General features: G+C 49.1%; 1 protein-coding gene and 1 long non-coding RNA gene across 6 annotated transcripts in view; one reads left to right on the top strand and one right to left on the bottom strand.

Moving 5' to 3' along the window:
• CD79A (CD79a molecule) overlaps positions 1 to 24059 on the bottom strand; it is a 140269-nt gene that overhangs the window by 114730 nt on the left and 1480 nt on the right. For 3 of the 5 annotated variants that reach the window (XM_063942386.1, XM_063942385.1, XM_063942387.1), the window contains exons 1-2: positions 17104 to 17294; positions 15104 to 15231 (exon numbers count right to left, since the gene is read on the bottom strand). The gene's annotated coding sequence lies outside the window, so the exon portion shown is untranslated. Of the gene's footprint in view, positions 1 to 15103; positions 15232 to 17103; positions 17295 to 24059 lie in introns of those variants that run through there. The other 2 variants (XM_063942388.1, XM_063942389.1) reach the window with 2 other exon arrangements.
• LOC134965958 (uncharacterized) lies at positions 546 to 23771 on the top strand. The gene is made up of 3 exons (XR_010188556.1): positions 546 to 734; positions 2593 to 2700; positions 23513 to 23771. It is a non-coding gene; the product is annotated as an uncharacterized LOC134965958 (long non-coding RNA).

Here is a 24059-nt window from a genome sequence, read left to right as displayed (position 1 = left end):
CGGAGTCGGGATAGGGGCAGGGCAAGGGCGGGATGGTGGCGGAGTTACAGTGACACCTCCTTTAAGCCACACACCCCGCTCTGTAATGCCGCGATCAGCGGCATTACACTGCAGGGGGCGTGGCTATGATGACGCGATTCAGCAAGAATCGCGTCATCGGCTGCCCGGCCCGCCCACTTTACACACTAAGTGGGTGGACGGGCAGGGGGGACCCCTCAAATCGGGAGACTTGCCTGCTCTTCCGGGGGGCCGGGAGGGTTACCCAATTTTCGGGAGCCTCCCGCCCATTCTGGGAGAGTAGGCAAGTATGCTATTACCACATTTGGACGACACCTTCAATTAATTACAACTTTCCATTTTTCCTACTAAAATAGGGCCTGATATACTAAGCCATGCTCTTTGCCTTATAAGCTCGCACTATTGTGCAATAGGCACATGATGTCATATTCTACTATCCGCATAATTGCAGCTTTATTAATGTCTCTTCATATGTTCTGTACAACAAATGGTCTTCTGGATTTAACTGTATAATATTTGTATTACAGTATTTGCACAGTGTTCTTTCCTGTAGACGGAGCTGTACCCCTAATGACTGGGAACCGCAGGGCATCACAGACACACTGGCTGAAATGAAACTGGCTTCACAATGTGGAAGAGGAAGTGAGACAATTGATGGAGCCTGTTTGAAGGCTGATTCGTACAGTGATGCCGCTTCCGATGCTTCTCTTAGAAAGGTCTCACAGCTGTAGATGGGAACTATTACATTCTTAATGTATTTGACAATTCATAACGAGTTAATAACTTGTAAAGCATAAGTGTAATGGCACATAAATCATTAGTGAGATGGGTATGCGGTTAGCATACTGCTCGTCAGGATCCCGGCTGTCACAATACCGACGCCGGGATCCCGACACTTGCACCATGCCGCCGCCGGTATACCTGCGAGGTAGGTGATTCCCCCTCTCTATCTGCACATGTTATATCTGCCTCCCCTGCAGTGCACATGGTTTTGCCCAACTGCTAACTAAATTCCTGCTGCGATCAACTCAGAATTACCCCAATTGTCCTAGTGTGTACGCACCTTCACTGAGCGTGTAAGTGCTGGAGTAAATCATTATCATCTTTCAGTTGTCCTCTCTCTGATTTCAAAGCAGTTCTTATTGTTTTAGAGCGAAGACTTTATTATGGGGGCGATTCAGTTGTGTTATCGCACTCATTCTCCCGTCTGTAGTGACAGATCAGGGAGCGATATTCAGATTTTGTGCTGATTGTGCCCATAAGTGTCTGGTGTAGCTGCGGAAAACGGCTAAACCCAACCGAAGTTGTATTTGTAGGTAATACTCATTCGCTGTTATATTTTTATATTTTGTTATGTTTTATAACATATTATATACTGTATTATTATGTACTATTTTATTCTCCTTGTAAAGTAATTAGAAAACTAGCAAATTAATAAAAAAATAATATAAATAATAATAATATAAAAATAAATATATATATATGGAAGTGGCACTTTGGGAGCGGCGGCACTCATCCGGTCTTGGAGTGAAATGTTTATTCACAATGTTTCAAAGCTAACAAGCTTTTTCATCAGGTGCATAACAAGTGTAAAGTGCAAGAAACGTACCTTATATAGGGAGGATTAAACCTCACATGTGCAGTGCTCGTTCGCGCTGTCCGGCCAGGTGGCACCGGCCGTGTGACGTCATGTGTGCGACGGCTGCCTGATTGAAAGAGTATAGGTTGCTCAGCAACGGTGTGCCGCTTGGCCAGACAATGGCAGCGGCTGCTAGGCAACCACATCGCCGCGTTAGGAGTGAGATCATTTCACCGGATGAGTTCCGCCTTTCCTTTGCTATAAGGATACTGGTATGGTATATATATATATATATATATATGTATATTGGCCCTCATTCCGAGTTGTTCGCTCGCTAGCTGCTTTTAGCAGAATTGCACACGCTAAGCCGCCGCCCTCTGGGAGTGTATCTTAGCTTAGCAGAATTGCGAACGAAAGATTAGCAGAATTGCGAATAGAAATTTCTTAGCAGTTTCTGAGTAGCTCCAGACTTACTCAGCCATTGCGATCAGTTCAGTCAGTTTCGTTCCTGGTTTGACGTCACAAACACACCCAGCGTTCGCCCAGACACTCCAGCGTTTTTCCCAGAAACGCCAGCGTTTTTTCGCACATGCCCAGAAAACGGCCAGTTTCCGCCCAGAAACACCCACTTCCTGTCAATCACAGTACGATCACCAGAACGATGACAAATCCTCGTTATGCCGTGAGTAAAATACCTAACTTTTGTGTAAAATAACTAAGCGCATGCGCTCTGCGAACCTTGCGCATGCGCAGTAAGCGACTAATCGCAATATAGCGAAAATCGGCAACGAGCGAACAACTCGGAATGACCCCCATAAATCCATAGGTCTGGCACTCCAGTTAAATAATACTACCAGGCCCGGTACATCACAAGTTGAACCATAGCTCCTCCATAGCTGCGGCACAAAGAGCACAAAAATACCAATTCATACGACTTGCTTGTCAACGTTTCAGTTTATAGACGAACTCTTGAAAACACTTCATGTTCTATCCAGGTTTCCCACGAGTCTGCGGCCTTACAAGAAACGGGCATGGCGTAGGTAATTTGGGAATATTTTGGAATGGAAATCTGGACGGATGGGTCCTGATGGAAATGTTGTCAGGTATGAAGATCAGCGACTGGTCAACAGGATGAAGCTACTGTATAAATCTGACCTTGAACTCCCACCCACTGAACTGTTTGTAGAGTAATACAACTCTTTCAAGCATATAGATGGAGGCAATTTGGTTAAACTTAATTATTTTTTTCCAGAATGAAACATAATTAGGCTCCACTGTATAGACAGACAGTGTATAGTTCGACAGTCAATATGTCGACCCCATATGGTCACCATGCATTATGTCGACCTTGGCAAAAGGTCGACCCGTGAAATGTCAACACTTGAAAAGGTCGACAGATACAAAAGGTCAACAGGTTCAAATGGTTGACGTGGCAATGGTCGACACATGTGGGCACAACTTTTATGAGTTTTTTTGCATTTTTTTTACACATTTTTCATAGGTTATCATCCATGTGGACTACGATTGTGAATAGTAACCTGGCAACAGCGTGAGCCATGCAAGGGGACGCAGTTTACTAACTGGGGTTCCCTGTGCTGTGAAGGTGATAACCATAAAAAATAAAATGTGGTGTCCACCTTTTTTATGTCTACCATTTCTAGTGCCAACCTTTACATGTGTCGACCTTTTGTCAGTGTCGACGTAATGCATGTGGAGCATATAGGGTTTACCAGTGCCGTAACTAGGTATTTTGGTGCTGTGTGCAAGAAATGGCATTGGCGCCCCCCCCCCCCCCTCCCCCACGCAAGACAGGAGCAGTGCGCCCCGCAGGCGCGCAAAAAATTTATATAGGGGCGTGGCTTCATGGGGAAGGGGCGTGGCCACAAAATAATGCCAATTCATACTACGGTGCATAGTAGTCTCCATTATTCAAATTACGCTGCACAGTAGCGCCACTACACAGGGTAGAGCCCCTTTTTACAAATTACGGCAGAAGGCGTGCCTTTTTACACATTACGGCAGACAGCGTCCCCCTTTTTACACATTACGGCAGACAGCGTCCCCCTTTTTACACATTACGGCAGACAGTCCCCCTTATTACACATTACGGCAGACGGCATCCCCTTTTTTACACATTACGGCAGACAACGTCCCCCTTATTACACATTAGGGCAGACAGCGTCCCCCTTTTTACACATTACGGCAGACAGTCCCCCTTATTACACATTACGGCAGATGGCATCCCCTTTTTTACACATTACGGCAGACAACGTCCCCCTTATTACACATTACGGCAGACAGCGTCCCCCTTTTTACACATTACGGCAGACAGTCCCCCTTATTACACATTACGGCAGACGGCATCCCCATTTTGACACATTACGGCAAACAACGTCCTCCTTACTACACGTTACGGCAGACAGCGTCCCCCTTATTACACATTACGGCAGACAGCGTCCCCATTTTGTACACATTATGGCAGCCAGTCCCCCTTTTTACACATTGCGGCAGCCAGTCCCCCTTTTTACACATTGTGGCAGCCAGTCCCCCTTTTTACACATTGCGCAGACAGACACCAGAGAGAGAGAGAAAAAGAGAGAGAGACAGAAGGGGAGAGAGAGAGAGAAAAAGAAAGAGAGAGAGAAAAAGAAAGAGAGAGAGAGATATATACTTACCATCTCTCAGGCTCCTCGTGCTGGCAGAGATCCCGGGCAGCCGCATCCCAGCATTCACAGCAGCGCCGGGCAGCCAGTACAGAAGGAGAGGGGAGTGCTGCAGCGGCGCCGCTATCAATGATATAGCGCTGCTGCGGCTCAAGTCCCCCTCCCTCCTCCTCCTTCTCTGCCTCCGGCGCTGCTCTCCCTCCAGCGCGGCGCACGGTACCCAGCAGAGGCGGCATGTAATGAGTCAATTTGACTCATTACATGCCGCTCGCCGTGCGCCCTCAGTGTAACTGCGCTGTGTGCCAGGCACACCTGGCACATAGGTAGTTACGGCGCTGGGGTTGACCTAGATATTGTAGATCTTCTATACCTCACCCAACATAATTACTCCTAGGGCTTAAAGTGGTCCTGGAGAGGTGGTGGAACTCATTTCCCCCACCACCCCCCGTCCCCCATCCACCCTCCCACCCGACATAAGGGAGAACTACACTGAGATGGTGCCTTGCTACTGCCACAGGTGCAAGTAGGTAGCAGATTTTTAAAAATGTTGCCCCTTTAAAAGTGCTCTTTAAAATTATTTTCTGCAGCGGGGTACACTGTGTTCCTCAGGGAATACATCGGGGTGTAGAGATGGATCTTGATCCAGAGGCTCCTCCTCTATAACCCCGTCTCCAGGCACTGTGAGCTCAGTTTTAGAGTTGGTGCCTGCATGAAGCAGGTCACTTAGGTGGGCTGCGCTAGGCAGCCCTGAAAAAGCTTTTTAGAAGACTTCAAGGGTTGTAGCACTTCATATGTCATTGTGACATGCTGTGCTGCGGCTCCATCACCTCCCCAGCGGCGTCGCATACTCTCGCTGGCTCTGTTCCCGGGTACTTATGACGAAGTCGCTCTGATTCCTAGGCACACCACCGCAGACGCTCTCCTGGAACGCGTGGTTGCTACTAAGGGAGGAGGTAAGAGGGTCCCCCAGGCGCCATTATATCGTGTTCCGGTTGCGGTTCCAGGAGACTGATCGCGATGCTGGCGTGGACACTGTAACAGAACATGGACCCCACTATCTCCACCAGGGCATGGGAGCACAGGTCGGATAGTAAAATATCCACTTTAATAAGGCTCCATAGTACCCGGTGGTGAGCACCAGCAAAGGGGAAAAGGTGCTTGACTTGTAGCCCCTCCCCCAGCTTCGGGCACCATCTACTGCTGGTGTTCCCACCCTGGAGCTGCCTCACACTGTCCCTCACTCCCTGACTGAGACTCTGGGCGCCATCTTCTCACAGTAGCTGTGACTGGTCTCCGGGGACTGCAGGGCAAGGTCACCTCTGTAAATCCGCCTGATTTATCAGCGATGTGATTTTACATACACTTAAGTATTCTACATGTCATTTTAAGACAGTGTTAGCTAAGAACAAGTGTACCTCTACCAGAATATATTGTACCAGTATTCTGATGATCGGAACCGCGCATTGTTATATATATATATATATATATATATATATATATATTTATTAATTCAGTGCAGTTTTATTGTCTGACTGAAATAATTATCTGCATTGTTACTGTGACTGTGTGTGCCTGTATCTGCTGTGTGGATTTCACTTTCAGTGTATCACAGCTATAGCTATCACTGTATTCTGTACCCTAAAGGACTAGGTGCGTCAGGGTCTAATATACAGTGCTGCGCAGTATTTACAGTTAAGTGTATTCTACTGTGTATTTCGATCACCTCATACCGCATTTATTCTCTGTTTGTGTCCTGTATATACTGTCACATAAATAGGGGAGTTATTTGCAGGTATTGTATTTGTCTGGCTGTATTGTACTCTTACGCTTTATGGTTACATTCACTATAATGTCTACCACAAACGGCGGGAATTCCCGCGGACGCTCCTGTATCATGCAGCGCATGCTCCAAGGATTTGCCTGAGGGGGAAGTTTTGAAGGATGGTCTGTGTAATATGTGCCATACATCTCCCGGTCAGCCCGCTGCTCCTGTAGCCAATCAGGAGCCACCTTGGGCGGCGTTCTCAACTATGCTTAATACGCTTGTGACACGCCTTATGCTCCCTATGGGACCTCCTGTGCCATTGCAGCCACATATTGTCCCTGTGGTAAATCCGCGCTAGGTGGATACTCTGTCTACCCAGATACAACAATTGAATCAATCCTTGGTTAGACAAAAGCCTACCCCACATCCCTCTGTGGTCAAGGGGTCTTCTAAGCAGGTCGCTTCCTCCTCCTCACCCTCCACTAATATCTCAGATGATACTTCTGATGAGGATGGGGAGTATACTGATCCGTCAGACACTGATACAGTTGCTTCTGACGAGGACACTACAACTCAGGTTGATGTCCCTGACCTAGTGGAGGCTATTAAGCTGATTCTACAAATCGATGATGATGTAGATCCCACTAATGCGTCTAAGAAACCTGATAAGTTTAAATGTCAGAAGGAAGCTAAAGTGGTCTTACCGCATTCTGACCATTTAGTAGACATATGTCAGGATTGGAACCCTGGTCTTCTCCAGGAAAGAAAGTCTCCCCGTCTAAAAAGATGCTAGCTCGTTATCCTCTCCCTGCTGAGTTGAGTAACAAGTGGGAAAAGTCACCACCGGTGGATTCCCATGTCACCTGTCTTGTGGTGTCATTTACTCTACCTGTCACCACTGTCACCTCACTGAAGGAACCGACAGATAAGCGTGTGGAAGGGTGCCTGAAGTCTATTTACTCCCTTACAGGTGCTGTACATAGACCCACTATAGCAGCCTCCTGGGCCACAAAAGGAATTGAAGCATGGGTTCAGGCAATAGAGGAAGAGCTGCCTCAGGATATATCTGACACTGCCAGACAATATCTGTCTCATATTACCACGCCTCCCATTATATTCAGGAGGTTTCCACTGAGGCAGGTGTAATGGTGGCTAAGGCATCGACTACGTCCATCTTGGCTCGCCGAATTCTGTGGTTGAGGTCATGGAAGGTGGACCTGGACTCCAAAAAGACCTTGGAGGTACTCCCTTTTAAGGGAGACATCCTATTTGGGGAAGATCTGAATAAGATTGTGACTGACTTAGCGACTAAGACTGCTTTTCTCCTGAATACTAACCCTTCTGCACAGAAGGCAAAGGGTACCACTTTTCGTTCCTTTCAACCCCAAGGGAAAGCAAATGGTCAGGCATACCCGAGACAAGCTCGTGCTCCCAAAACCACTAAGCCCAAAGCAAAACAATCCTGGGCTGCCCGTCAGCCTGCTTCCAAACAAGATAAGCCTGCTGCATGACGGGGCGTGCCTCCCCCTGGGGGATCCCAGGGTGGGAGGCCAACTTCTGCAGTTCACCCAGGTCTGGTTAAAGACCACTTCAGTCGCATGGGTGCAAGAAGTCATCTCTCACGGGTACGCAGCCTCTTTCAGGAGATGTACTCCTTCCTGTTCTGCACAACGGATATTCCTTCGGGCACGTTGAAGGTGCAAGCTCTACACCTGGTTGTGCGTTCCCTCCTGGATACAGGAGTGGTCGTGACGGTTTTCCTGTCCCAGAGAGGCGGAAGATACTACTCGACCCTGTTTCTAGTCCCGATACCCAGTGGGTCTTTCCAGCCTATGCTCAACCTCAAATCACTGAACAAATTTGTGAGAGTGTCCAAGTTCCGTATGGAAACACTGCGCTCGATTGTACTGGCCATGGAACCCAGAGATTATATGGTATCCCTGGATATACAAGATGCTTATCTGCATATACCTATTGCCATATCGCATCAGCAATATCTGCGGTTTGCTAGTGGCAACCTTCACTATCAGTTCCAGGCTCTGCCGTTTGGACTGGCTACGGCCCCTTGGATTTTCACCAAGGTTATGGCCGTGATGACGGCCCATCTCCGTCATTAGAAAATCAGGATCCTGCCGTATCTGGACGACTTGCTGATCCTGGCGAACTCCCAAGGTGTCCTCCTCAGTCATCTGCAACTGATGGAACGCTTCCTACAAGCCCACGGGTGGCTCATCAACTGGAAGAAGTCATCGCTGGTCCCTGCTCGGCGGATGGTGCACCTGGGGGCACTGCTGGACACACACAGCCAAAGACTGTTTCTGTCTCCAGAGAAAGTCCTGAAACTTCAGGACAGCATTAGATACTTCCTCTCTCGCCCAAGAGTGTTGTTACACTCGGCGATGCAAGTACTAGGCCTCATGGTGGTTTCGACATGGTAGAGTACGCTCCATTTAATTCCTGCCTCTACGAGGTTAATCCTTTCCAAATGGGATGGCCTGCCTCATCGGATCAGGTCTCAAATGATCTCCTTGACTCCGGCGGTTCGTCTGTCACTTAGCTGGTGGCTACAGGACCAGCAGTTGAGCAGGGGACATCCCTTCTGGATCCCCAACTGGGTCCTACTGACTACGGACGCCAGTCTGAGGGGATTGGGGCGCGGTGCTGGAGCAACACTCTCTCCAGGGTTGGTGGACCAAGGAGGAATCTCTCCTCCCGATAAACATTCTGGAATTGCGGGCAGTGTTCAACGCTTTGACTCTTGCCCTGCCTCTAATACAGAACAGGCCTGTTCAAGTACAATCAGACAACGCCACCACGGTGGCTTACATAAACCATCAAGGTGGCACTCGAAGCCGCATGGCAATAATGGAAGTGTCAAAAATCCTTTGTTGGGCGGAACGCCATCTGCCAGCAATATCGGCAGTGTTCATTCCGGGAGTCCTCAACTGGGAAGCAGATTTTCTCAGTTGTCTGGACGTGCTTGCCGGAGAGTGGAGTCTTCATCAGGAAGTCTTTCAACTCCTAGTGGACAAGTGGGGTCTACCAGATGTAGATCTAATGGCGTCTCGACACAATCACAAAGTTACGGTCTTTGGAACAAGAACAAGGGATCCTCAAGCAGCGTTTGTGGACGTACTGGCAATTCCATGGAACTTTCAGCTGCCCTACGTGTTCCCTCCAGTGTCACCTGCCCAGGGTACTACGGAAGTTCAAGCAAGAAGGAGGAATACTACTTTTAGTCGCTCCAGCGTGGCCCAGACGGCATTGATTCTCAGACCTGCAGGGTCTATCGATAAAGCATCCTCTTCTACTTCTTCAACGCCCAGACCTCCTCGTTCAGGGCCCCTGTGTCTACCCGGACCTGGCCAGACTAGCTTTGATGGCGTGGCTCTTGAAGCTTCACTCCTGAGGGCCAAAGGATTCTCCGAGGCGGTTATCCAAACTATGCTAAAGGCCCGCAAGCCGGCCTCTGCATGGATTTATTATAGGGTTTGGAATTCTTATTTCACCTGGTGTGCTGCTAAGAATTACAATGCTTACAAGTTTAATACTTCCAGACTTCTGGCTTTTTTGCAACAAAGCCTGGATTTAGGACTTCATCTGGCCTCCCTCAAGGTTCACATATCTGCCTTGTCAGTGTGGTTTCAGAGAAAAATTACGTCTATGCCTGACGTTCATACATTCACTCAGGGCGTACTGCGGATTCAGCCTCCCTATGTCCCTCCTGTGGCTCCATGGGATTTGTCTGTTGTCCTGAATGCCCTGCAAGAGTCTCCATTTGAACCTCTTGAGTCAGTGGACCTTAAATGGCTTACGGCTAAGGTCCTTTTCTTTTTGGCTATTGCCTCTGTCTGCCAGAAGGGTATCGGACTAAGGCGCTTTATCCTGTCGTCCACCCTTTTTGATATTTCATTGTGACCGAGCAGTTCTCCGAACTCTCCCCGGTTATTTACCTAAGGTGTTGTCATCTTTTCACTTTAACCAAGAGATTGTGGTTCCGGCTTTCATCTCTTTTGACTTGTCCTCCAAAGAGTTGTCTTTGGATGTGGTAAGGGCTCTCCATATATACGTGGAGAGGACTGCCTCTATTAGGAGGTCAGATGCCCTTTTCGTTCTATTTGGTTTACACAAACATGGCAGGCCTGCGAAAAGCAATCCTTGGCCAGATGGATTAGAATGGTGATTGCACAAGCCTGTGCGCAGGCTGGGCTCCCGGCTCCTGCTGCTATTAAGGCCCATTCTACTCTGTCTGTTGGACCTTCTTGGGCGGCACGCCGTGGCGCGTCCACAGAACAATTGTGCAAGGCGGCTACGTGGTCCTCCGTGAACACATTCATTAGGTTCTATGCCTTTGATACTTCCGCCTCCCAGGATGCTTCCTGTGGACGCCGGGTTCTCATACCCCCTAAGGTGCGTCCCCTCCCTTGAGGAACGGCTTTAGGACATCCCCGATGTATTCCCTGTGGAACACAGTGTACCCTGCTACAGAAAAGGAGATTTATGGTAAATCTCTTTCTGTGAGGTACACAAGGTTCCACAGGGTGCCCACCCTGACGCACTTAGCTTCTTTGAGTTTGTATGGCATTAGCCGCTAGTCCCTTCTCCTCTCGTGAGAATGTGGTTCTATGTGACTAACATCTGCCTTCTCTTTTACCTGCTTCTGCATTGGACTGGTTAACAAAACTGAGCTCACAGTGCCTGGAGCTGCAGTTATAGAGGAGGCCCCGCAGTGCATTCTGGGACAGTCTAAAGCTTTAGCCTGTTGGTGCCTCTGGATCAAGAGCCATCTCTACACCCCAATGTATTCCCTGTGGAACTCAGTGTACCTCGCAGAAAGAGATTTAACCATGGTAAGTCTACCATAAATCTCTATACACATTAGAAATACAAATAAAAGAAGTGTCAGAGCAAGGTAAGACCTCAATATGACTGGGATGAAATTGTAAAGTGAATGGCCCGGGGTCTGGGGGGGCGCTTAGGCCCCCAGAAGCTTTAGGGGTTATGATAGTGTGAAATACATTAATTGTGTATCCAACTGTCTCTCTGCTATCTCTTCTCGGATGTCCCAGCACTTTCTTACACTTAACATGTCTAAGACTGAGCTGATCATCTTCCCACCCTCCCGCACAACTTCACCTCCCACAATTTCCTACCTTCTGATTACCTCCTCCCACTCCTACCACCAAGATTTTGCACTTCTGGAATTCTTTACCTCTCCCCCTCAGACTCTCCACCTCTCTACAAAACTTAAAACGGGCTCTTAAGACACACTGCCGTCTCTCATCCTAAGCCTTCTGTGGCCCACGCTCACTTTCTACCTCATCTCTGTCACCCCTGTGTGTGTGCCCCTCCCCTTTAGAATGTAAGCTCTCACGAGCAGGGTCCTCTTCCCTTATGTGCTTTTACGTCTCTTACTTAACCTATCATGGCACCAAATTCTTCTGTTTTCTGCCACCCTGATACTTATTTCAGTGCTGTTTACTGACGCAGCTATGTTTATATACCCTATACGTGTCCTACATTGTATTGAACTGTAAGTCACTGTCTTCATGTTTTGCTTATTTAATCTGTAATTGGGCGCTGTGGATCCCATGTGGCGCCATATAAATAAAGGATAATAATAATAATACATGATAATTTTTAACATTACTGCCACCAGCTGAGACTACAATGTTAGGACACGTAAAAGAAGAAAAAAAATAGTTCTATGCCATCAGTGCCACTCTTATTTAGTTTTCTGACACCCTCTTGAGTTTTTTTTTATGGGTTCCCCAAAGTCTTTATCACTTGGGTGCCCCAAGGTTTTCTTGCAACCCCTATGTATCCCCTGTCTTGAGTATTTTCTTACCTATATGTTGTTTTTGATGAAATTGAGCGTCCCATGGTAGTGTCTTGAGCTGGTATTCGGTATGTACCTGTTTATAGGAGATCATGTGGTACGGAAGCCACCTTTTTGTGTAGCAACAATTGGATTTACAGCAATCAATAGGTCTAGAGCACAGGATATCTTATATTGGGCCAGATGTACTAAGCCTGAAAAGTGATAAATATCACTATGATAAAGTACCAGCCAATCGGCTCCTACCTGTCATTTTTCAAACACAGCCTGTGACATGGCAGTTAGGAGCCGATTGGCTGGTGCTTTATCACAGTGATATTTATCACTTTTCAGGCTTAGTACATCTCCCCCATTATGAGGTGTCCCAACCTCATCTATAACAAACATTTTAAACGTAGTATTTTAGGTGAATCAAGAAAACCATCGTTCGGCACAATATATTAGTGTCCAGGAAAAAAAAAACAAGTTCAGCAAACTGTACTTACAGACTTGTCTGTCAGATACACCACTTATTCCCATGTACTACACGCCTCAAGTGAAAGCACAGCAACAGAGGTTCAAGCAGATAATACATAGTAACAGAAGCTTGGGATGGGGCAAAATGTGAACTTCCCTGATCAAACATCCCAGAGACATATCATCCTCCTACATCTTTCCAGCGCTATCCCCCCTGCGTCATCCCCCGTGTGTCACCAGTGTCATCCCTGTGTGTCACCAGCGTCATCCCCCCTGTGTCATCCCCTGTGTGTCACCAGTGTCATCCCCCCTGTGTCATCCCCCGTGTGTCACCAGCGTCATCCCCGTGTGTCACCAGTGTCATCCCCCCTGTGTCATCCCCCGTGTGTCACCAGTGTCATCCCCCCTATGTCATCCCCCGTGTGTCACCAGTGTCATCCCCCCTGTGTCATCCCCCGTGTGTCACCAGTGTCATCCCCCCTGCATTATCCCCCTGTGAGTCGACCCCCCCCCTGCATCATCCTGCTGTGTATCACCAGTGTCACCCCCCTGCGTGTCACCAGTGTCATCCGCCCTGTGTCATCCCCCTGTGTGTCACCAGTGTCACCCCCCTGCGTGTCACCAGCGCCATCCCCCCTGCGTCATCCCCCGTGTGTCACCAGTGTCATCCCCCCTGTGTCATCCTCCGTGTGTCACCAGTGTCATCCCCCCTGTGTCATCCCCCGTGTGTCACCAGTGTCATCCCCCTGCGTCATCCCCTTGTTTGTCACCACTGTCATCCCCCTGCGTCTCCAACATCAAGCCCCTTTGTCTCTTCACAACCATCTTGCTGTGTCTCAGCAGCTCACCCCACCTGTATCTCTTCAGCAGCTCACCCCACCTGTATCTCTCCGGCAGCTCATCCCACCTGTATCTCTCCAGCAGCTCACTCCACCTGTATCTCTCCAGCAGCTCACCCCACCTGTATCTCTCCAGCAGCTCACCCCACCTGTATCTCTCCAGCAGCTCACCCCACCTGTATCTCTCCGGCAGCTCACCCCACCTGTATCTCTCCGGCAGCTCACCCCACCTGTATCTCTCCAGCAGCTCACCCCACCTGTATCTCTCCAGCAGCTCACCCCACCTGTATCTCTCCAGCAGCTCACCCCACCTGTATCTCTCCAGCAGCTCACCCCACCTGTATCTCTCCAGCAGCTCACCCCACCTGTATCTCTCCGGCAGCTCACCCCACCTGTATCTGTCCGGCAGCTCACCCCACCTGTATCTGTCCGGCAGCTCACCCCACCTGTATCTGTCCGGCAGCTCACCCCACCTGTATCTGTCCGGCAGCTCACCCCACCTGTATCTGTCCGGCAGGTCACCACACCTGTATCTGTCCGGCAGCTCACCCCACCTGTATCTGTCCGGCAGGTCACCCCACCTGTATCTGTCCGGCAGCTCACCCCACCTGTATCTGTCCGGCAGGTCACCCCACCTGTATCTGTCCGGCAGCTCACCCCACCTGTATCTCTCCGGCAGCTCACCCCACCTGTATCTCTCCGGCAGCTCACCACACCTGTATCTCTCTGGCAGCTCACCCCACCTGTATCTCTCCGGCAGCTCACCCCACCTGTATCTCTCCAGCAGCTCACCCCACCTGTATCTCTCCAGCAGCTCACCACACCTGTATCTCTCCAGCAGCTCACCACACCTGTATCTCTCCAGCAGCTCACCACACCTGTATCTCTCCAGCAGCTCACCCCACCTGTATCTCTCCAGCAGCTCACCCCACCTGTATCTCTCCAGCAGCTCACCACACCTGTATCTCTCCAGCAGCTCACCACACCTGTATCTCTCCAGCAGCTCACCCCACCTGTATCTCTCCAGCAGCTCACCCCACCTGTATCTGTCCGGCAGCTCACCCCACCTGTATCTCTCCGGCAGCTCACCCCACCTGTATCTCTCCAGCAGCTCACCCCACCTGTGCTATGCTGGAGAGGTGATCTTCTGTAGCTGATGAGTAGGGCTTGTGTGGATGTGATGGAAACTCTGAGCCTAATTCATGTTTGTATGCTATGGCCGATGTTCACGCAAGTGAGCAATTATCGGTAGGCTGAGCATGTGCGGTGATCGCAATGTGCATGCGGCAAGGTACGGGTGTGGTCCCGCTCACAATGAGGATTTCATGGAGAAGTTATTGACAGGAAGAATTATGTGTGGAACAGCAACAACCTGACTGCCCCTGATAAAGAAGGCAATGTAATAATTTATTTACAAATATATAAAGGGACAATACATGGAGATATCAGGCGACTTGTGTACTGAAAAATCTCTACACAGGACACGCAGAGATCCACTGAGATTAGAGGAGAGAAAATGTCATACCGAACAAAGGAAAGGGTTCTTCACAGTAAGGGCAGTAAGGCTATGGAATACTCTGCAGAGAAGGTAGTAATGGTGGACTCAGTCAATAAGTTTAAAAATGGATTAGATTAATTTCTGACTGAAAAAGATATACAAGGATATAGCCTTTAAAATGAATGTATTTTAGATACAGCACAAATTAGAGTTGTTAGTTAGACTTAAAACATAACTTCATCTGGGACATAATAGTAAAAGGATGGTTACATACAGCATGGTCGAAACTAGGACTCCTGTCACCTGGGGCAAGGCAGTAATTAGTCGCCCCCCACCAAACAAAAAAAAAATGAGGGGGGATAGAGGGGAGGCAGAGAAAAGACAGATAAAGACGTGTCCCTGCTTGGGGTGCAGGCGGTGGGTGAGGAGTATGGGTGATCACTAACCTTGGAGCCAGGGTCCAGAAACTGCAGCTGGTCAGGTCCGGTTGGAGATCCCAGCAGGCAGTAGAGGAGAGGAGCCAAACGGACAAGATGGTGGCTGGCCGAGTGTTCTGGCTCTTCTGCAGTCTCGGCTGAAGGAGACAAGCAGGAGCGGAACAGCATTTGTTAGGAGGACAGCGTTCACTGCAGCCACCACTGGATGCTACAAGTGGCACAGAGCGATGGCTAAAAATGAGCGGTTGTGCAGGCAGGGCAGGGAGCCGCTGGTGCAGCTATGGTGAGTGGTGGGCTGGTGCAGGGGCTCTCTATCCGAACTATGCGGAATACAGGCGATGGTAGGCAGGGAGAGCCTCCCAGAAACATCTGGGATGGGAGCACCTAAGAGTCAAGGGAGCGGCAAGTGGAGGGACCCAGGCAGAGGTCTCAGCGCCTACTCAAATCCGGCGGCCGGGTCACGTTTCCATGTAGCGCCCCCCCCCCCCCCCCCCCTCCCCTCCTTCCCCCCAGTTGCGGCCATGCATACAGAATAGGGTAAGAATTATAATACAGGTTGACCTCGATGGACATTTTGTCTTTTTTCAACCTCATTAACTATGTTACTAGCAGTCAGGTTTGTGTTACCATTAGGCAAGAAAAAAATATTATTTTTAAGGGTATATTTACTAAAGCTAAACATTGAAAAGTGTTGATGTTGTCCATAGCAACCAATCAGCTTCTTTCTATCATTTTCTAGGATGCAATAGAGAAAAGATAGCAATAATCTGGTTGGTTGTTATAGGCAACATCACCACTTTTCATTTTTAGAAGCTTTAGTAAATTTACCCCTCAGAGAGGCAACTGTGGTTATTCATCGGTCTGGAAGGGGTTATAAAGCCATTTCCATACAATTTAAAATCCATAGTTCTACAGTTAGATGGAATATTTTATGTTGGAGAACACTGAAGACAATTGTCACTCTTCCCTTGAGTTGGGGCCACTCAAAATTCAAACAGCTAAATGCTAAAGTCCTTGACTCAGCCACTGCGACCTAGAAGATGGGAGGTAGCCATCTGCCTTCACAGGCTGCGCAAGCTACCCTTATCATGTGAGTGCTTCGCTGCTAAACAAAGTGTTCACATGATAGTAGGGTGGGGGAGGGCCCAGCATGCGGGCGGACTTATCGTGTGCTGGGCGTCTCCCATGCTAGTGTAAAGGGTTGAAGTTGTGTGAATTTTCGCACAACTACAACCTATGCTGAATTAGGCCCTCAGTACATTGCATTGTCCCCATTCATTCTGTTATTCCATCTCTGCAGTACAGCAACCCTGCCATCTAGTGATGCTGCCATGGCTACACGGTAAGTTATACCTCTTGTGCTGCCCATGTCGGGCCACTTCTACAAAAGTTTGCAGGGCCATTTTTAGTTCCTAATCCACCCCTGCTAATAGGTCACACTTTCCAGGTCACCCATCAGGTGCACAGGTGTATTACCAACTGTCACATTTTAAAGATCCACAGGTGACCACCATGAACTGTTTGGGGTCCTGAGGACACAGTTTGAGAACCACTGTTCTAGAGGAATAAATAAATCTGTTTGATAACTGAACAAGACACACCAGAAACTATAACTAAAAATAGCTGGAAAATAAAAGAAAAAAGGCTTTGGAATAGATAAGTTAAAGTCCACGAGACAGTGTTGTTAGGAGGACGGTGCCAAAATTCCTCAAATTACTGTGTAAGAGGCCAAAGCAAAGAATGATGACTTTTTTTCTGCAAAAGGTGGTTCATGTGGTATGTTTAGTCATGCGCGGCTTCCTCATCTTAGCTAATTTGTTTTTGAATGAAAAAAAAAACCATGTTATGTGTGGGTGTTGATAAATGGATTGCTAATGAATAGGTCGACACAGGGGTGGTACTGCCAGAGACAATGGAGTCAGTTGCCGCCGGGCTCCAGCCCTAAAAGGGGCATTTCCTCTATTGTCCCCGTTCTGTGTCCTCCGTTGCTGCCCATTCCATGTCCTCACCTGCTGCCTCCAGCTCCGTGTCCTTCGCTGCTGCCTCCAGCTTCCCCACTCCGTGTCCTCCAGCTCTCTGCTACCCATTACATATCCTCCAGCTCCCCGATCTGTGTGCTCTGCTGCTGCCTCCAGCTCCCCTGCGCCATGTCCTTCGCTGCTGTCTCCAGCTCTCCCCCGCTCCGTATTCTCCAGTTCCCTGCTGCCGCTCCATATCCTCCAGCTCCCCACTCTGTGTCCTCCCCTGCTACCCATTCTGTGTCCTTCCTGCTGCGTAAGTGAAGCGCTGCTCATCATCATTGCTCCTGTCACCTCTGTCCTAGCCCTGTCACCTGTCTCTCTCCTGTCCCCTCTGTACTGTCACTGTCACCCCTGTCTTCTCCCCTCTCTCCTGGCCCTTTTACCTACTGTATGTCCTTGTCCTGTCCCTGTCACCTCTCTCTAGGTTCTCTAGCTTGGCCCTGTCATTTCTGTTCCTCCCCACTATACTGTCCATGTCATCTCTTTATTGTCCCTGTCATCTTTGTCCTGTCTCTGATACCCTTCTCTCCTGTCCCCTCTGTCCTGGTCCTGTCACCCATCTCTCCTGTACCCTCTGTTCTGTCCTGGCCCTGTCACCCCTGTCCTGTTCTTTATCTTAGTCTGTCCTGACCCCACCGTGCTGTCTCTGTCATCTCAGTACTGGTCATGTCACCCCTGTCCTGATACTGTCCCTCCTGGTCCTATCACCTTTGTCTTGCCCCAAATTATATATAATTTCTCTAACGTCCTAGAGGATGCTGGGGACTCCGTAAGGACCATGGGGAATAGACAGGCTCCGCAGGAGATAGGGCACTTTAAGAAAGACTTTAGGATTCTGGGTGTGCACTGGCTCCTCCCTCTATGCCCCTCCTCCAGACCTCAGTTTTTGACTGTGCCCAGAGGAAAATGGGTGCACTGCAGGGAACTCTCCTGAGTTTCCTGCTTAGAAAGCATTTTTGTTAGGATTTTTTCTCTTTTTCAGGGAGCACTGCTGGCAACAGACTCCCTGCATCGAGGGACTGGGGAGAGAGGAGAAGACCTACTTAAATGTTAGGCTCTGCTTCCTCGGCTATTGGACACCATTAGCTCCAGAGGGAATGAACACAGGTTCGTCCTGGGCGTTCACCCCAGAGCCGCGCCGCCGTTCTCCTCATAGAGCCAGAAGAAACGAAGACAGAAGACGTCTCAGGCGGCAGAAGCCTTCGGTGCTTCACAGAGGTAACGCACAGCACTGCAGCTGTGCGTCATTGCTCCGCTACACCTCACACACTCCGGTCACTGTAAGGGTGCAGGGCGCAGGGGGGGCGCCCTGGGCAGCAATAAAACACCTCTCCTATGGCAAAAGTGTATATACATGTACAGGTGGGCACTGTACATGTATATAAAAGAGCCCCCGCCATTTTTTAATAAGTTTGAGCGGGATAGAAGCCCGCCCCCGAGGGGGCGGGGCTTCACCCTCAGCACTCACCAGCACCATTTTCTCTACACAGCACCGCTGAGAGGAAGCTCCCCGGACTCTCCCCTGCTTGACACACGGTGAAAGGGGGTTTTAAAGTAGAGGGGGAGGGGGGGGCACATTATTGGCGTTTATACACTACAGGAGCGCTACTGGGTAAACATTCTGTGTTTTTCTCCAGGGACATATAGCGCTGGTGTGTGTGCTGGCATACTCCCTCTCAGGGGGCCTCAGGGGGAACCTGTCTTCAGAAAAGAGATTCCCTGTGTGTGTGAAGTGTGTCGGTACGTGTGTGTCGACATGTTTGACGAGGAAGGCTCACCTAAGGAGGAGGGGGAGTGCATGATGGTCAGGTCGCCGTCGGCAACGCCGACACCGGACTGGGTGGATATGTGGAATGTCTTGAATGCAAATGTAAATTTACTGCATAAACGATTAGACAAGGCTGAAGCTAGGGATCAGTCAGGTAGTCAGACCATGCCTGTCCATGTGGCACTAGGACCTTCGGGGTCTCAAAAACGCACCATATCCCAGATCACTGACACAGATACCGACACAGAGACTGACTCTAGTGTCGACTATGAGGATGCAAAATTACAGCCAAAGGTGGCGAAAGGTATTCGTTACATGATTATGGCCATTAAAGAGGCTTTGCATATCACTGAGGAACCCCCTGTCCCTGACACGAGGGTACACATGTATAAAGGGAAAAAGCCTGAGGTCACTTTTCCGTCCTCATTTGAACTAAGCGACTTGTGCGAAAAGGCTTGGGAATCTCCAGATAGGAGACTACAAGTTCCCAAAAGGATTCTGGCATATCCCTTTCCACAAAAGGACAGGATACGATGGGAATCTTCGCCGAAGGTAGACAAGGCGCTGACACGCTTATCCAAGAAGGTGGCACTGCCTTCTCAGGATACAGCTTCCCTCAAGGATCCTGCTGATCGTAAGCAGGAGGTTACTATGAAGCACATTTACACACATTCCGGTACTATCGTTAGACCGGCTATGGCATCGGCCTGGGTGTGTAGTGCTATCGCAGCATGGACAGATTCCTTATCTACGGAACTTGACACCCTAGATAAGGATACCATTCTAATGACCCTAGAGCATATCAAAGATGCTGCTTTATATATGAGGGATGCTCAAAGAGACATTTGTTTACTAAGCTCCAGAATAAATGCTATGTCTATTTCTGCTAGGCGACTCCTGTGGACCCGACAGTGGACGGGGGATACCGACTCAAAGCGGCATATGGAGTCGCTGCCTTACAAGGGGGAGGAGTTGTTGGAGATGGCCTCTCGGACCTTGTCTCTACTGCTACGGCCGGTAAATCGAATTTCTTACCTTATGTCCCCCAGCAGCATACTAAAAAGGCACCTCATTATCAAATGCAGTCCTTTCGTTCCAATAAAAGCAAGAAGGTACGGGGATCGTCCTTCCTTGCCAGAGGAAAAGGCAAGGGAAAAAAGCTGCATGCAGCTAGTTCCCAGGAGCAGAAGTCCTCCCCTACATCTGCAAAGTCCACCGCATGACGCTGGGGCTTCCAGAGGGGAGTCAGCTCAAGTGGGGGCGCGTCTTCGATTTTTCAGCCAGGTCTGGGTTCACTCACAGGTGGATCCCTGGGCTATAGAGATTGTTTCTCAAGGATACAGGCTGGAGTTCGAAGACGTGCCTCCTCGCCGGTTTTTCAAATCGGCTCTGCCAGCTTCCCCGTCAGAGAGGGAGTTAGTGTTGACTGCAATTAAAAAATTGTATCTTCAACAGGTGATAGTCAAAGTTCCTCTTCTCCAGCAAGGAAAGGGGTATTACTCAACCCTGTTTGTGGTCCCGAAACCGGACGGTTCGGTCAGGCCCATTTTGAATCTAAAATCCCTGAACTTGTACTTGAAAAAATTCAAGTTCAAGATGGAATCGCTCAGAGCAGTCATCGCCAGCCTGGAGGGGGGGGATTGGATGGTGTACCTGGACATAAAGGATGCATACCTTCATGTTCCGATTTTCCCTCCTCATCAGGTGTTCCTGAGATTTGCAGTACAGGACTGTCATTACCAATTTCAAACGTTGCCGTTTGGGCTTTCCACAGCCCCGAGAATTTTCACCAGGGTAATGGCGGAAATGATGGTGCTCCTGCGCAAGCAAGGGGTCACAATTATCCCATACTTGGACGATCTCCTCATAAAGGCGAGATCTCGGGAGAAGTTGCTGGACAGCGTGTCGCTGTTGGTGAGGATGTTGCAGGGGCACGGCTGGATTCTCAATTTACCGAAGTCCCAGCTAGTCCCTACAACGCGCCTGACCTTTCTGGGTCTGATTCTAGACATAGACCAGAAAAAGGTTTTTCTTGGTCAGGAACCTATTAAAGCTAAAAACGGTTTCAGTGCATCATTGCACACGTGTCCTGGGGAAGATGGTGGCATCGTACGAGGCCATCCCCTTCGGCAGGTTCCATGCGAGGACCTTTCAATGGGATCTACTGGACAAATGGTCCGGATCCCATTTACAAATGCATCAAAGGATCACCCTGTCTCCCAGAGCCAGGGTATCTCTCCTGTGGTGGCTGCACAGTGCTCACCTCCTAGAAGGCCGCAGGTTCGGAATTCAGGACTGGATCCTGGTGACCATGGACGCAAGCCTCCGAGGTTGGGGAGCGGTCACACTGGGAAGAAATTTCCAAGGTCTCTGGTCAAATCTGGAGACTGGTCTCCACATCAACGTCCTGGAGTTGAGGGCCATATACAATGCCCTACGCCAAGCGGAGGCATTGCTTCGGGACAAACCGGTTCTGATTCAGTCAGACAATGTCACGGCAGTTGCTCATGTAAACCGCCAAGGCGGCACAAGGAGCAGAGTGGCCATGGCAGAAGCAACCAGGATTCTTCGCTGGGCGGAAGGTCATGTAAGCGCCCTATCAGCAGTGTTCATCCCGGGGGTGGACAACTGGGAAGCGGGCTTCCTCAGCAGACACGACCTGCATCCGGGAGAGTGGGGACTTCATCCAGAAGTCTTCGCACAGCTCGTGGGTCGGTGGGGACTGCCTCAGATAGACATGATGGCGTCCCGTCTCAACAAAAAGCTAAAGCGGTATTGCGCCAGATCCCTCAGGCGGTAGCGGTAGACGCTGTAGTGACACCTTGGGTGTTCAGATCGGTCTATGTGTTCCCTCCTCTACCTCTCATACCCAAGGTGTTGAGAATAATAAGGCTAAGAGGAGTCAGAACGATCCTCATTGTTCCGGATTGGCCACGAAGGACTTGGTATCCGGATCTGCAAGAGTTGCTCACAGAAGATCCATGGCCTCTTCCCCTAAGGCAGAATCTGCTGCAGCAGGGGCCCTGTCTGTTCCAAGACTTACCGCGGCTGCGTTTGACGGCATGGCGGTTGAACGCCGGATCCTAGTGGAAAAAGGTTTTCCGGAGGAGGTCATTCCTACCCTGATCAAGGCTAGGAAGGACGTGACATTGAAACATTATCACCGTATATGGCGATAATATGTGTCTTGGTGTGAGGCCAGAACTGCTCCTATGGAGGAGTTCCATTTGGGCCGTCTGCTTCACTTCCTGCAAACGGGAGTGAATTTTGCCCTAAAATTAGGGTCCATAAAGGTCCAAATTTCGGCCTTATCCATTTTCTTCCAAAAAGAATTGGCTTCTCTTCCTGAAGTACAGACATTTGTGAAGGGGGTACTGCATATTCAGCCTCCCTTTGTACCTCCGGTGGCACCTTGGGATCTTAACGTGGTATTAAGTTTCCTCAAGTCACCTTGGTTTGAACCACTCAAGACGGTGGAATTGAAATATCTCACTTGGAAAGTGGTTATGCAAGGCGTGTTTAGGAATTGGCGGCTTTGTCGTATAAAAGCCCCTACCTGGTTTTTCATGTGGATAGGGCAGAATTGAGGACTCGTCCTCAATTTCTGCCAAAGGTGGTCTCATCTTTTCATATGAACCAACCTATTGTCGTGCCTGTGGCTATGCGGGACTTGGGGGATTCCGAGTCCCTGGATGTGGTCAGGGCTTTGAAGATTTATGTGTCCAGAACAGCTAGGATCAGGAAGACTGAAGCTCTGTTTGTTCTGTATGCAGCCAACAAGGTTGGCGCTCCTGCTTCAAAGCAGACTTTGCTTGCTGGATCTGTAACACGATTCAGCAGGCGCATTCTATGGCAGGATTACCATTGCCTAAATCGGTTAAGGCCCATTCCACTAGGAAGGTGGGCTCTTCTTGGGCGGCTGCCCGAGGGGTCTCGGCATTACAGTTGTGCTGAGCAGCTACTTGGTCGGGGTCAAACACCTTTGCAAAGTTCTATAAGTTTGATACCCTGGCTGAGGACGACCTCCTGTTTGCTCAATCGGTGCTGCAGAGTCATCCGCACTCTCCCACCCGTTTGGGAGCTTTGGTATAATCCCCATGGTCCTTACGGAGTCCCCAGCATCCTCTAGGACGTTAGAGAAAATAAGATTTTACTTACCGGTAAATCTATTTCTCGTAGTCCGTAGAGGATGCTGGGCGCCCGTCCCAAGTGCGGACTTCTTCTGCAAGACTTGTATATAGTTATTGCTTACATAAGGGTTATGTTATAGTTTCATCGGTTCGAACCGAGTCTATGTTGTTGTTCATGCTGTTAACTGGATAGTTTATCACAGGTTATGCGGTGTGATTGGTGTGGCTGGTATGAATCTTGCCCTTAGGTTAACTAAAATCCTTTCCTCGTACTGTCCGTCTCCTCTGGGCACAGTTTCCCTAACTGAGGTCTAGAGGAGGGGCATAGAGGGAGGAGCCAGTGCACACCCAGAATCCTAAAGTCTTTCTTAAAGTGCCCTATCTCCTGCGGAGCCCGTCTATTCCCCATGGTCCTTACGGAGTCCCCAGCATCCTCTACAGACTACGAGAAATAGATTTACCGGTAAGTAAAATCTTATTTTTCACTTTTTTTTTTTAGGTGTGTGGGCACCAAACACCAACTTGCCTTCCGGGTGACGAAGATGAACTTACGCCACTGATCGACACCATATGGTCGACCTTAATTAGGTTTACAGGGTCCAAAGGTCACCATGTTAACAGTAGATAGGTACAAAAGGTCAACATGGACATGGCTGACACAAGTTTTTATGGTGTCATTTTGTATGTTTAACCATATTTATACCTGTGTGTCTGTCTGTTATTACCCAGTTTTGTTCTATTACTGCTGTACCAATTGTAAAGGGCACCGGAATATGCTGCATTATATAAAAAACTGTTAATAAATAAATAATCTAAGCCAAATTAATGGAAACGAAAACCCTGCGGGCTCGTCTCGGTCGCCACGCTTTGCCCAAGGATACTATTCCCGGTTGTAGTCCACGTCCATGGTGAATGATGAGAAAGTTGAAAAAATAAAACAAAACTCGCGTTGAAGATATGTGTGTCGGCCATTGTCACGTCAACCTTTTGAACCTGTCTACCTTTCATCTGTAGACATTTTATACCTGTCGGCCATGTGGTGTTGA

The sequence above is a fragment of the Pseudophryne corroboree genome, chromosome 10 (assembly GCF_028390025.1).
Source record: "Pseudophryne corroboree isolate aPseCor3 chromosome 10, aPseCor3.hap2, whole genome shotgun sequence".
NCBI classification, from domain to species: Eukaryota; Metazoa; Chordata; class Amphibia; order Anura; family Myobatrachidae; genus Pseudophryne; species Pseudophryne corroboree.
This window is presented reverse-complemented; position numbering and strand designations above follow the sequence as displayed.